Source organism: Ictidomys tridecemlineatus, chromosome 15 (genome assembly GCF_052094955.1).
Source record: "Ictidomys tridecemlineatus isolate mIctTri1 chromosome 15, mIctTri1.hap1, whole genome shotgun sequence".
NCBI lineage: Eukaryota > Metazoa > Chordata > Mammalia > Rodentia > Sciuridae > Ictidomys > Ictidomys tridecemlineatus.
The window spans coordinates 17,056,555-17,069,923 of NC_135491.1; the positions used below are offsets into that span (position 1 = coordinate 17,056,555).

Genomic DNA, 13,369 nt, shown 5'->3' on the forward strand with positions numbered 1-13,369 from the left:
CTGCCCTGAAATTTCTTCTGCCAGATTAATTTGTACGTCACCTTTAATTTAGTCACACACAAAGTCTTCGGAAATGGGCAAAATGTAAGAACTTCTTATCCATAACACGAAATGAATGGCCTCTAGTTCATTTTCCAATAGAGTCCTCCTTCTCTGAAACCTCATGAGCTTGTTCTTTACTGTCCACAGTCTTATCAGCATTCTAGTCTTTTCAACTCCCACCAGAATCTCCCATTAAGCTCTGCTTACAACATTCTAATGTTTTTCCAGCTTGCATCTCTAAATGTTTCAAAATTCCTCCCACAAATTCCAAAAAGCTCCAAAAGCTTCTGGACCACCTGGTCAGGTTAGTCACAGCAATGGTCTCACTCTCAGTACCAATTTTTATTTTAGTAAGTTTTTATTTTTGCTTCTGTGACCAAAAAAAACCTGACAAGAACAATTTTAGAGGAGGATAAATTTTTTTTGTGGCTCACAATTTCAGAGGTCTTGGTCCATATACAGCTGACTCTGTTGCTCCAGGCCTGAGGTGAGGCAGAACATCATGGCAGAAAAGTGTGGAGGAGGAAAGCATTTCAGGAAGTAGCACCAGGAAGCAGAAAGTGCTCTCATTCATCAGGGGCAAAACATAAATCCCAAAGGCATGTCCCCAAAGATCCACCTCCAGTCACACCCTATCTGCCTAGAGTTACTACTACTGTAAGTGGATCAGTGCACTGATTAGGTTAAAGCTCTCATAACCAAATTATTCCACTTCTAAACTTTCTTGTATTGTCTCACACATGAGCTTTTGGAGGATACCTCATATCTAAATCATAATACTAGGTTATGACCTAGTGACCCCTATCAGGGGAGGATGTGCTTCCTGGAAACCCATAACCTGCTCTGGATACACCCCAGACCCAACCATAGAACTCATAAGATTTAGGGCTTGTCCAGGAATTCACAGGGGATTCCAGCTTCCTGCCAGGCTGTGAGGGCATCACAGAGGCAAAGGTACCTCTTCTCTTGTAGGTATATAATAAGGAAGGGCTTGGGGTTGATGTGGTCCAGGTAATGGTCAAAGGAGCCATCTGATACCTTCAAAAGTCCACACAGTTTGGGAGCTATGAAGATCTGAACAAAGTTCATGGTGCAGCTGATGCTAACACTGTGGACTGGTTGGAGAAGTAGATAGGAGTAATGACCAGTACTTTGGACCTGGTGTCCAAAGGCAAGTCAAATGGACCAAATTGCCACCAAAGTTCTCATAAAGCCCTGTTAGCTGGCCTCAGAAGGTGGAAGGTACTGACAGGTGCATCTGGCTGCCCCACATATTGATGAAACGCAGCCACAGCCTGGGAGCCCTCACCATTCACCTACAGAGAAGGAAAGAATTTTGGACTGTGGCTGAGGAGCTGCAGCTTATTTCTAGCGCTTCTGCAACCTGGATGTCCGTCCTCATCATGCCACAAATGAGCTGTGAGAACTGGGGGAGAGAGAGCCTTTCTGAACTTTACTTGTGTGTAAAATGGAAAGAAAACAATATATACTTCATCGGGTTGTTGGGAGAATAAATGAGATAACTAAAAGGGCTTAGAACAGAGCTGGATATGTGGTAAGTGCTTTGTGACCCTGGCCAAGATCAGCTAAATGCCAATCAACTCATAAACATATGAGTGAGAAAACTGGTTGGAGTAAGTCACTAAGATTCAGAGGTTGTAATCCCAGCTACTCAGGAGGCTGAGGCAGGAGGATCACAAGTTTGAGACCAGCCTGAGCAACTTAGGGAGACCCTGTCTCAAAATAATAAATAAAAAGGGCTGCAGATGTACCCAGTAGTAGAGTGCCCCTGGGTTCAATCCCCTGGACCAGAAAAAAAAAAAAAAAAGATTCTACAGTTGTTTATTCTACAGTGTTAGTTGACTGATACAGTTGTGAGAATTAAGTGAGATGATGCCAGAAAAGTGCTTATCACTAATAGTATTTACTGAAAAAAATCCCAAATGACAGATTTTCTGCAATCCTACATGGTGGACATAATATAGTATCAACAGCTACTGTTTAGCACTTAATTATATCCAGGGAGTTTCCACCTGATTGTATACTTGCATCATTTAAAATCCTGAGGGGGCACACACGTCCATTTTACTTACGGTGAAACCGAGATGTTTCCAGAAGGGGAGGGGCAGGGCCTGGGGGTAGCCCAGTGGGTGCTTACTATGATGACACTGACCACTGAGCAGTCCAACTGTCGCTGGATGTCCAAAGAAGTTGAAGTGCAGATTGGTTTGGCCTCACAGTGGGCCACATCAACCTGAAAGGCCAGGGTCCCTGAACATCCCAAGTCGAGGTAGCGCACAGGATCCAAGGATGGGAGTACAGGTGCCGGCAGGTGCAGTGTGAGCGTGGGGCCCTCGGCTGGCAGCAACTCTGTCCTTCACTGAGGCTGCATTCACACAGTCAGCGTGCTCCATCTCCACCCCAGCGCCGCAGCAGCAGCAGCATACGGAGCCAGGCCCAGGTACCAGATGGTACTCAGCGGTCAGTACCTTAGCTCGGGCAGGCAGCCACGCACACACAGACATCGCAGCTCAGCAAGAAGCCCAGGTCCCAGGAGCAGCCCTTATAGCACAGCCATGCTGAGGGGGAGGGTCAGAAACTTGGCCCAGACAGAGATGGAGAGACACCGTGGGGGACAGAGAAGGAAGTACGCCCACGAGAAGCTGATGGGCAGATGGGGGAAGCAGAGACGGAGGATGCGGGGGTGAGCAACACAGAGGTACTCTGGGAAGAGAGGGGGAACTGAGAGAAGGGCCTGGGGGAGGAGAATCAGAAAGGGACAGAGACAGACAGACAGAGGCATGATGGTGAGTGGGCTGGGGCTGGTGGGTAGACACAGAGTGACGAAATGAGGCGCAAAAGACAGAAAGACTTAGTTAATGAAGCCGCAGCCTCACCAGGTAGGGCTGCTCCTTTCCGTGGCCCACTCTGCCTGGTCAGTTTCCTCCAACCCAGAGGGAACTGCTTCCCTTGGGTTTGCTGCATCAGCACCTGGTGGCTTAGCGACTCTTCCGATCTCTCTCCAACTGCCTGGGCATTCTAGACAGAAGTCAGGGGTCCTTCTCAGCCACAGGTGTAGGCTCAGGGCTTGGCAAAACAGGGTAGATGGTTCCTTTTTGCCATACACATTGTCTAGCGGGAGTCCAGCACTGCATAGCTTGGGAAGTGCCAGCAGCCCGCAGTGCACTTCCCTGGCAGGTGGGCACCTGAGCTGAAGCAGGGTCCACAAGAGGCCTTCCCAGACCAGGCTGCAGTCCAGCAAACGCAAGGGCCTGCTGGAGCCACTGGGGCTGCAGAGATCATATAGGTAGGGTCCACAGAGCCCTGGCAGCTCATCACAGGCACCAGGCTGCTCCAGTCCTGGTCAGGAGAGGTCTGTTTCCACACAGAGCTGGTGGCTCTGAAGGTAGTGCAGAGGCAGCTGCCATGAGAGAAAGACAGCAATTCCTGAATTCTGACCACCTACAGGAAGGATGCGCAGAGGGGAGACAGCAGGAGGAGACGGTTACAGAGTAGTGGTGGGTCAGCAGAAAGAGCCAGAGAGGGATCAAGGAGAACATAGAGGTTGGTTAATAGGGGTAGTCATTAAGTGTCATAAGAGGATTCCGTGGAAGGTCATGTTACCCAAGTCCTAGGCCAGAAGCAGGACTCTGAGGGTCCCAACAAATTAGGTCTTGCCACTTATCCAAAAACTCAAACGGAGAAAGTAACAGTGAAAAGCGGGAAAGGAAGCCAGTTGTGGCTGGCAAGACTGTAATCCCAGCAACTGGGGAGGCTGAAGCAGGAGGATCTCAAGTTCTTTTTTTGTGTGTGTGTGTTGGGGGGTACTGGGGATTGCACTCAGGGGCACTCTACCATGGAGCCACATCCCCATCCCTATTTTGTATTTTATTTAGAGACAGGGTCTCACTGAGTGGCTTAGCACTTTACTTTTTGCTGAGGCTGGCTTTGAACTCGCGATCCTCCTGCCTCAGCCTCCCAAGATTCTGGGATTACAGGCGTGCACCATTGCACCCAGCAGATCTCAAGTTCTTGGCCAGTCTGGACAACTTACCAGAGACCCTGTCTCCAAATAAAGTAAAAAAAGGGTAGCCCAATGATGAAGTGCCCCTGGGTGGTTCAATCTCTAGTACAAAGGAAAGAATAAAAAGGCCGGAAAGAAATTTTAATCAACAGGGCTGTACAGGGAAACAGATCAAGAGTCTCAGTCCTGTCTTTGCAGCATTGATGTGAAATAAATAAATAAATAAATAGAGGAATAATTGGTACAGAGACATGCATAATTGAACAGTCTTGGTTAATCTGTGGTTTGGTTGACCATTATCTCAGTTTGGTTCTGTAAAGTGGCTGGAGAAGCCCTTATCACCGGAGTGATTCTTATGGTTTAGATTTAGAATATCTCCTAAAGTTTCATGTGTGTTAAAGCCTTGGTCTCCAATGCAGCATTATTCAGAGGTGGGTCTTTTAGGAAATGATTGAATCATAAGGGCTCTGCTCTCATCAGTGGATTAATCCACTTATAGCCTAATGAACTACTAAAAGGTGGTGGAAATTGTAGGTGGTGGGGCTGGTTGAAGGAAATAGGTCCCTGGGGGCTTGCCCTGGAAGGGCATTTCTTGTCTCCCAGCCCCTTTCTCTCTTTTCTCTTCGTCCTCCTCTTCCTTCTCCTCCTCCTTTTCTTCTTCTTTTTTTCCCTCCTCCTCTTTCTCTTTCCTGACCGCCATGATCTTTGTGGCTTTCCTCCACCACTGATGTCTTCCACCGTGATGTTCTGCCTCATCTCAGTCAGATCATTTTCAGCTCAGGATGACTTTCTGTCCGTCCTGGTGTTGCGGAGGCGATGCACCCACAGCGTCCTCAGTTACCAGTTCTTGCAGTCACACTGTAAAGTTTTCAGACATGTCACTCAGAATATAGGCATGAGTTTATTAGAAATTATAGGACAAGAGAAAAAGGGGACACTCTTAAAGGAGAGAGTGGGTTCTCAGAGAGGAGAAGGTGGTGCACCCCTCCTGAACTCCAGTTTTACTGGGGGTGCCAAGGAAGTTTCCAGAGACTCCCATGCAGGACCATTTCTTGATTTTTGACTGACAGCAGGATCGCATCAGATTTCCAACTCCCTACTCTGCATGGTTGTACCCCACGGGGGCGAAATCTGACTGTTGTAATGACATGCTAAAGATCCAAGGCAACTCTGGCTCACTTTGGCCCATGCCGACCAGTTTTAATAGGACTTTGTTCTTATAGATTTTATGATTGGGGGATTATCCTATTTCCCATAGTTCTGGGATCTGATCAATATAAGGATCACAAAAATTTCTCCTTTAGGGTAATTCGTGTTTTTCTTATTGGCAGGGAGGAAACCTTTTGGTGCCTGCATTTATCCTACAGATAACAGATTGTTTGCTGAGGAATGTAATATATCCTGTCCACTTAAGCCAGGAAGGGCTGTGGGTAAATTGCTTCTTGGAGAAAAAAGCCTCTGAGGGTCAGCATAGTGGGCCCAATTAATAGAATTATCCCCTTAACCTCATGTTCCCACCACCCACATCTGTCTGTTACCTAACATTGAGATCATGGAAGGGGAAATTCAGTTCCCATGAGGTGATTACTTAGCGTGGGCAGATTCATCATGGGGTGATCTATCTGTGAGGCTGTGCTCTTCCTGGAATCCAGGGTGACTGCAGGTTTAGGGAAATGACTAGAGTCTTCTAGGGACTCCTCTAGGGGTATACAACAGGAGGCTATAAAAGCTTGAATGTTCCTGCAAGTGTGTGTGTGTGTGTGTGTGTGTCTGCAGATACTGCCAAGGGCACTCTACTACTGAGCTATATCCACAGCCATTTTTTATTTTATTTTTTTAGACAGGGTTTTGCTAAGTTGCCCAAGCTGGCCTCGAACTTTCAACCCTCTTGCCTAGGTGTCCTGAGTCACTAGGACTGCAGATGTTCACTACTGCAGCCAAGGAATGCCCTGAAAATCACGAAAATAACTTACTTACTCTTATCTTGGTGTCTTCAGCCTTGAGGGGGGACAAGATTGGATGTAGATGAACATGATTAGGATAGAAGAAATAAAGAGGTAGAAATGAGACAAAAGGGAAGGAAAAAGAGACTGTAGCCATCAATCTAAAGCCACATGATTAGACATACTCTCCAGCCCTGTTTTTACCTCCAGGCATGTCACTCTCAAATTTCTGAGAAATCTACAAATGTTACAGTTACTGTAAATTCACTCATCTGTGAAAATTGCCTCATTTTGATTAAAGGTTAAGTGCAGTGTTAGCCTACACAGGTATTTTCAGATTAGATAAAGCAAAGAGAGATGTATTTTAAGACATCTATTATATAGGCACATTCTAAACATTATGGAAGAGAAAATGTCAACCTGAAGATTCTGGAAGAAGATGAGGCCATCATAAAGGTCTTGTGATCCATGATCAAAGAACTGAACTCACTGAACTGTCATCATTCTCATATACATTACCATGTCGATCCCTCACAAAGTTTCCTTTAAAAGAAGCTCCCATGGCAGGCAAGGTAGCACATACCTGTAATCCCAGAGACTCGGGAGGCTGAGGCAGGAGGATTGTAAGTTCAAGGCCAGCCTTGGCAATTTAACAAGAGCCCATCTCAAAAATAAAAAGGGGGCAGTGGATATAGCTCAGTGGTAGAGTACCCCTGGGTTCAGTACTAAAAAAAAATAAAGAGCCCAAGACCCCCATAATGCTTCTCACTCTTGAGATAGCCCACCTTCGGCTCTGAGAGTGAATATCTTTACCTTTCACTTGCTGTTAAAATTCTTCCTCTTTGCTGAAATCTGATGTGCCCTCAAGTTCTTTTGTGTGAGTCTGAAAGGTCCAAGTAGAGGTCTCTTGTGCCTCTGGAGAGATCTCCTTGTGCGGGCAGAAAGTGAATAACCTGCCTATATGCAGAGCTGAGCAGGAATCTGAATAAAGATACAAAATTAAGCAGAGATGCCTGGCTTTATCCTGCTTTTAGTTACCATTGAGCACCGTCAGACCCTCATGAAGAGTCGGTGCCTTTAGCAAAAATAACTTGTAATTCTCTGGTCTAGTCAAGAGGCGCCTCAGTGGAGGGTCAGTGAAGGATTCAGTTAAGGATTCAATGGTAGAGTGATCAGAATAAATGAGGATCTCTCGGAGTTCAATGATGGGTAATGAGAGAATAGCCAAGTGAGTAAGGGTCATTGGGGGAGCCATAGAAAGATCAAGAAGGTGGAAAATGAAGAAATGGTGGCTGTGTTCACATATCACTGCGGATCCAGTCTTGGTGGTTTTGAGTGGCAATGGAGTGGGAAGGCTCTGCTGGAAAGTAAGTCGGGTGGCATCAGCAGGTGTTAATGGGATACTCTTTGGAAAGTTCAATGGGTGAGAAAATGGGTCAAAGAGAGACTCAATTAGGATAATTAAATGGCTTGAGAATTCAATGGAATAGTGGATATTCATAAGAAGTTCACATGGGAAGGTAATTATGGACATTAATGGACTGGTTAATGGATCACTGGGAAGGTCAACAGACTGCTGGGTTCAGATCAATGGGGGAAGGTGGCTCAAAAGGACAGTGGATAGGGTTAATGGGCAAGTCAATTTAAGAGTGGAAGGATCAGTTGGGGAGCAGTGGATGACTCAATGGATTAGTGGAATGTCCAAAGAAAGGGAGGGGCAGTGGGGAGATCTGTGGGGTGCCCGTGGGTCAAGGGGATGCTGTTAGGGAGTTAATAGGAAGATCACTGAGGACTCAATGGAGAGTCAATGGAAGGGTAATTGGAGTCTCCGTGGTGCTTAATAATGGCAAGTGGGGAGTTGATGGGGAGGGATCAACCAACAATTTGAGAGGGGGGTCAATTGCTATTGGTGGGGAATACACAGGGTCAGTAGGAAAATGGAGTCGGCATTTTGAGATCCAATGGGAAAGTTAATAAAAAGTTAACTATAGGTTGCCTGGAATAGTGGGAATAAGGTGGAGTCTTTAGGAGCCTCACCTGGATGTAGTTGAGGCCCTTCAGGCTCATGGGGTCAGGTCAGGTCACAGACTGAGAGGGTCAAAGCCTTGGTGCAGCTACATGGCTGCAGAAGTAGGGTGTGATCAATCAGGCTGATGGGCTTGAGGTTGGCATGGGCTATGCCCCTGAGAATCACCCTTTGGTAGATGTAGGAGCTGAGAAACTCCCAAGGGCCCCTCTAAGTGTGTATAAGTGGAAGTCTCCAGTGGCAGTGTAGCCCAGTGGTTCCTCCAGGACAATGGGACTAGACAAGGACTGGGTCAATGGGCAGCAGTGCCAGCCACCTGTGGAGGTCTTACAACCACCTCAGCACTTGTTGGAACAGCACCAGGACATCCTGGTATCAGGGTCTTTCCAGGCAGTGGCAGGGCCTAGTACATCTGTCTGTCCAGAAAGTGCACCTTGATGAGGAAGCAGGACCGTGGGTGCCAGGCCACAGTGGCCTTCAGGAGCAGGTATCCAGGCAGGGAGCTGAAGGTAGGGAACAGTGGTTGCAGCTGCTGGGGCCAAGGGGCTGGGCATGGGATCCACATGGGACAAAGTGAGAGTAACCAGGGTCATGGGGCCATACTGGGGTGACCAGTGGCGGGGCTACAGGACTCAGGGCCAGGGTTGAGGATGCTGTAGGGGAGAGAGAAAGTCAGGAACCCATGACTCGGGGTCCCCAGACCTCTCTTCCTTCAGACCCAAAAGGCAAGGCCCCCACCCCCCTTCCCAGGGTCTAGAAGTCATGACCCCACCTCTGACTCCTTGGACTCCATCCCTGGTCACCTCACAATTAAGAGCCTAGAATAATTCCATCTGAGATGCCACAAGCTCCCCCGTTAGGGTAGCTAAAGGATCACAGGTCACCCTCTCTCCCTGCAGGGGACAGGAGAAGTCCTTGATGAGGGAGTCTGGCCTGGGCATGGAGGAAGGGTGGATGGTGAGGTGCCACTGGAAGGTACAGGGAGAGGAAGAGTATGGCTTTGGAGGCCAAGTAGGTCCACACAAGTGTGACTCTCCCAGAGACCCAGGAGAATGCTCTCAGGGAATGTGCGGGCCATTGAGGCAGCGGGAATGGAGGTCTACAGGGACACAGGGCGCCAACTACTATAATGTGCCCAGGATATGACCAGCATGGCTTCCCCTCTCTTTGTCTTCTTTGAGGTCTTGTTACCTCATCCCCAGCCTCTGCTGAAGGGGTTGGCCTCCATGTGAACCAAGTTGCCCTGCCCACCCCCAAAGGTCGGTGGGGGTCTGTCTCTGGCCTCTAGCAGTGATGCCTATTTTTGTTTTCCAAACCCAGATGGATCCCAGGGGTGCTTGACCATGGAACTATATCCATAGTCTTTTTTAATTAAAATTTTGATTGTTCTTTTTAGATATACATGATAATCGGATGTTTTTAACATATTATACATACATGGAGTATAATTTTTTTTCTAATTAGGATCCCATTCTTGTGGTTGTACATTCCCCAGTCTTTTAAATTTTGAAATAGGCTCTTGCTTAGTTGCTGAGAGCTTCATTAAATTGTTGAATCTGGCCTCAAACTTTGATCCTTTTTCCTCAGCCTCCCAAGTCTCTGGAATTATAGGCATGCAACCCCATGCAGGGCTTCCATACCCTTCTAATAATAACCTGTACCTTCTTTCCTTTCCTTTCTTTTTTTTTTTTTTGTGGTACCAGAGATTGAACTCAGAACCACATCCCCAGCCATTTTTATTTTGAGACAGGGTCTTGCCAAGTTGCTGAGGCTGCCCCGCAACTTGTGATCCTCCTGCCTCAGCCTCCAGAGTTGCTACCATGCCCAGCCTGTACCTGGAAAACTGCCTATTCTTACCTTTTTTTTTCCTGTTGTGAAGAACAAATCCAAGGCTTCACACATACCAGGAAACTGCTCTACCACTGAGCTGCACACCCAGCCTCTCCATCCTTACTTTCAATATGTGGACCTAGGTGATTCCATCACCAGCCTCCTTGTTAGGGGTGCTAACAAGCCTCAAGTCTGGCTTTCAGATTATTTGTCTCTCCTCTAGGCCACGATAACTGGCCAACAAAGCCTACAGAAAGCTGCCACTGGGGAAAATGGTGTTAGGCTTTGAAGCTGTAGGATATAGTCTAAATTATTGATGCCTTGTTGCTACCATGGGGGGAGAATCTGTTTGAGAATAGAGTTGAACAGAGTTGGGGCATACCTGTAATCTCTCCTACCCAGGAGGCTGAGACTCGAGGATGGAAAGTTGGAGGCTTCCATTCTTCTGAACGGAGCCTCCATTGCCATGGATGAGATCGAAAGCCTTCACAATATGCTGGACCCATCGGCCTCGGATTGGTCTATTTTGATCCTCAGCAAGCAGCAGATGCAGGAGCTGGAGGCAGACTTCCTGAAGGACGGTACCCTGATGGCCCTGGCCTCCAGCCTCGGCCTAGAGGAGCAACAGATGCAGAATTGGTTTAGGGTGCAACAGAAGATATATCCGAACCCTGAACGAGGCTATCAGCCATTTGCAAGACACCTTGGGCGGCCCTCGCGCTCACTGTGGGCCCACTCAACTTGGGCAGGCTCGTCCTGGTCTAGCTTCTGTTGTACATGCGCATCCTGAAAGATGTCCACTACCCCAGCCCCACAAGATCCAGAAGGCTCTCCATTCAGGCCCAGGCCTGTGGGAACCTCCAGGGCGGTGCCCAGGAGAGTGCGTGGCCCCTCAGGGAAGAGGATGAGGAACTAGAAGCCGCCTTGAAGAGACTCTCCACTGCAGAGCCTGAGGAAGGAGACCTTGAAGGCGCACACAAATTAGGTCCAGGATATTTCTGAGTGGATGGGGGTTCTGCACCTGCCCCATCCCACAGGTCCCACAAGTCCTCACTCTGGCCACTATTCCATCTAACTGTTATCCTCACCTGACATTTGAGTCACCTGGGAGTGTCTGGGTCTCCAGTCTAGGAGTGAAATGGGTGTTCCTGGGTGCACTTCCTTCCCTTGATGCTGCCCCCGTCCCTAGTCTACAGCCCAAGGATCCTCATTTATGGGGATCTTGGTCTACAGCCCAGCTTAGCGGCTGCCTGCATCTCCAGGAACGAAGGACCTCTGCTCTCCCACTAGGATTTTCCCACAGTCCTCTGCTGACAGCCACACCCACATCAGATCCCCGTCCCTCACCTGAATCTTTTAGATTCCGTATCCAATACAATTTCATCATTTTGAAATAATTTGGAGCTTTGTCTTAATTTAGATATCTTTTCCTCTTATTTCCTTTTCGTCTTTGCTTTGTTACTTGTTTGAGGCTATTTTTTTTTATTTTCCTCGATTTTCAATAAATTTTCTTCTTTTGCTTCAGTGGAAAAAAAAAAAAAGAAAGTTGGAGGCTATCCCCTGCCATTTAGGGAAACTCTGTTCCAAATAAATAATAAAGCTAACTAAGGGGGGGGGCGGGGGAAAAAAGGGACAAGCAAAAGCAAGACAAAGAAGAAGAGATACAGAAGAAGAAGAAGAAGAAGACAGAGGATATAACTCATTGGAAAAGTTCCAATCCAGCACAAACAAATGAGAGAGAGAGAGAGAGAGAGAGAGAGAGAGAGAGAGAGAGAGAGAGAGAGAGAGAGATGAATTCCCGATATCTAGCTAAGCCTGAAGGTAGAAATGCCCCTTTAGTCTTTGCAGTTGTATGTGCTCCAAAACCTTTTTTCTTCCACTCTTTGAATCTGACACTGCCATTAAGAGTGTTGCCTGAGGGCTGAGGACATAGCTCATTTGGTAGAATGCTTGCCTAGTATGTGTAAAGCCCAGGGTTCAATTCCCAGCGCCATAAACAAACAAAGAATAATAAAAAATTATTTGCTGGGCACAGTGGCAGCATGCTTATAATCTCAGTTGCTCTGGAGCCTGAGGCAGGAGAATTGCAAGTTCGAGGTCAGCCTCAGCAATTTAGCTAGGTGCTAAGTGACTTAGTGAGACCCTGTCTCAAAATAAGAAATGAAAAGGACTAAGATGTAGGGGCTCAGTGGTAAAGTGCCCCTGGGTTCAAAATCCGAAGTACCAAAAAAAGAAGTATTGCCTGAGGGCTGGGGTGTAGGATCCTCAGCACTGCAAGCAAAAAACAAAAACAAAAAACCAGTTTGCCCCTCAAAACAAAACAAAAACAAAACCCTGCAAGACTGTGGTTACTCCATGTCCTTTTGTAAACGCTCTGTTGGTTTAACCTGTTTTACCAGGTACAACTTCAGAAGGGCAGCCAAGAGCTTGGTCTGTAACTATAACATGCAAAAAATTATAAAATACAGCTACATACATAAAAAAACCCCCTGCCCAATCCAGATGGTGGCACTCACCTATAATCCCAGCTACTCAAGAGGCTGAGGCAGGAGGATTGTAAGTTCAAGGTGAGCCTGGGCAATTTAGTGAGACCCCTCTCAAAGTAAAACAATATAATGAGAGGGTTGGGGACAACCTCAAGGTACAAGGATTCAGTCCCTAGTGCCACACACACACACAAAAACGCACCCTGCCTGTGCTAAATAGCCATTTGACTGGGTCAGAGCTGGACAAAATGTACATATAGAGGTCATCCATATACATAGTAAGACAAGACAAACAGATGTCCCCAGGAGCATGAACCTAGAGGCAGGGAGGGGTTGGGTGGTGGGGAGGGGAGGACACAGACACAAAAGAGTAAGTCAATGCGGGGCTGAGAGTTCAGGAGGGGCATGAAAGAGACAAGTGGACACAGAGACTCAGAGTTGGTGAGATTCTATTTTTAAGAAAATGAGTAATTGTTTAGATCCAGCTGAGCCATATTTTGGATGTGTAACTTTGGGCAGATTCCTTAGCCATCTGTGCCTTGGTTTCCCTCATCTGTAAAATGTACTTGCCTAGTGGGGCTGATGGGAGAGCTAATTGAAGTAGGAGAGGGCTTAGCAGTAAAGACTGGCTTTATGGGCTGGGGTTGTGGCTCAGTGGTGGGGCACTTGCCTAGCATGTGTGAGGCACTCGGTTCAATTCTCAGCACTGCATATAAATAAATAAAATAAAGATCCATGAACAACGAAAAAATAAACAATAAATAAAAAGATCAGCTCTATCTATCTATCTATCTATCTATCTATCTATCTATCTATTATTTATATTTGGTATTGGGGATTGAACCTAGAGGCACTTTACCACTGAGCTGTATTCCCTGTCTTTTTTATTTATTTTTCTAATTTTGAGACAGGCTCTTGCTAAGTTACTGAGGTTAGCCTCTAACTTGTGATCCTCTTGCCTCAGCCTCCTCAGTGGCAGGCGTCTTTTTATGCCATCATTGGGACTTTTCTTACCTTA

At 47.0% G+C, this 13,369-nt stretch overlaps 1 long non-coding RNA gene across 1 annotated transcript; it reads right to left on the minus strand.

Annotated features, from left to right (window-relative positions):
• Positions 1-4,190: 4,190 nt before the first annotated feature.
• LOC120887959 (uncharacterized) lies at positions 4,191-11,470 on the minus strand. The gene is made up of 4 exons (XR_013431194.1): positions 10,248-11,470; positions 6,823-6,990; positions 6,044-6,064; positions 4,191-4,924 (listed from the first exon to the last, which is right to left on the minus strand). It is a non-coding gene; the product is annotated as an uncharacterized LOC120887959 (long non-coding RNA).
• Positions 11,471-13,369: the final 1,899 nt, after the last annotated feature.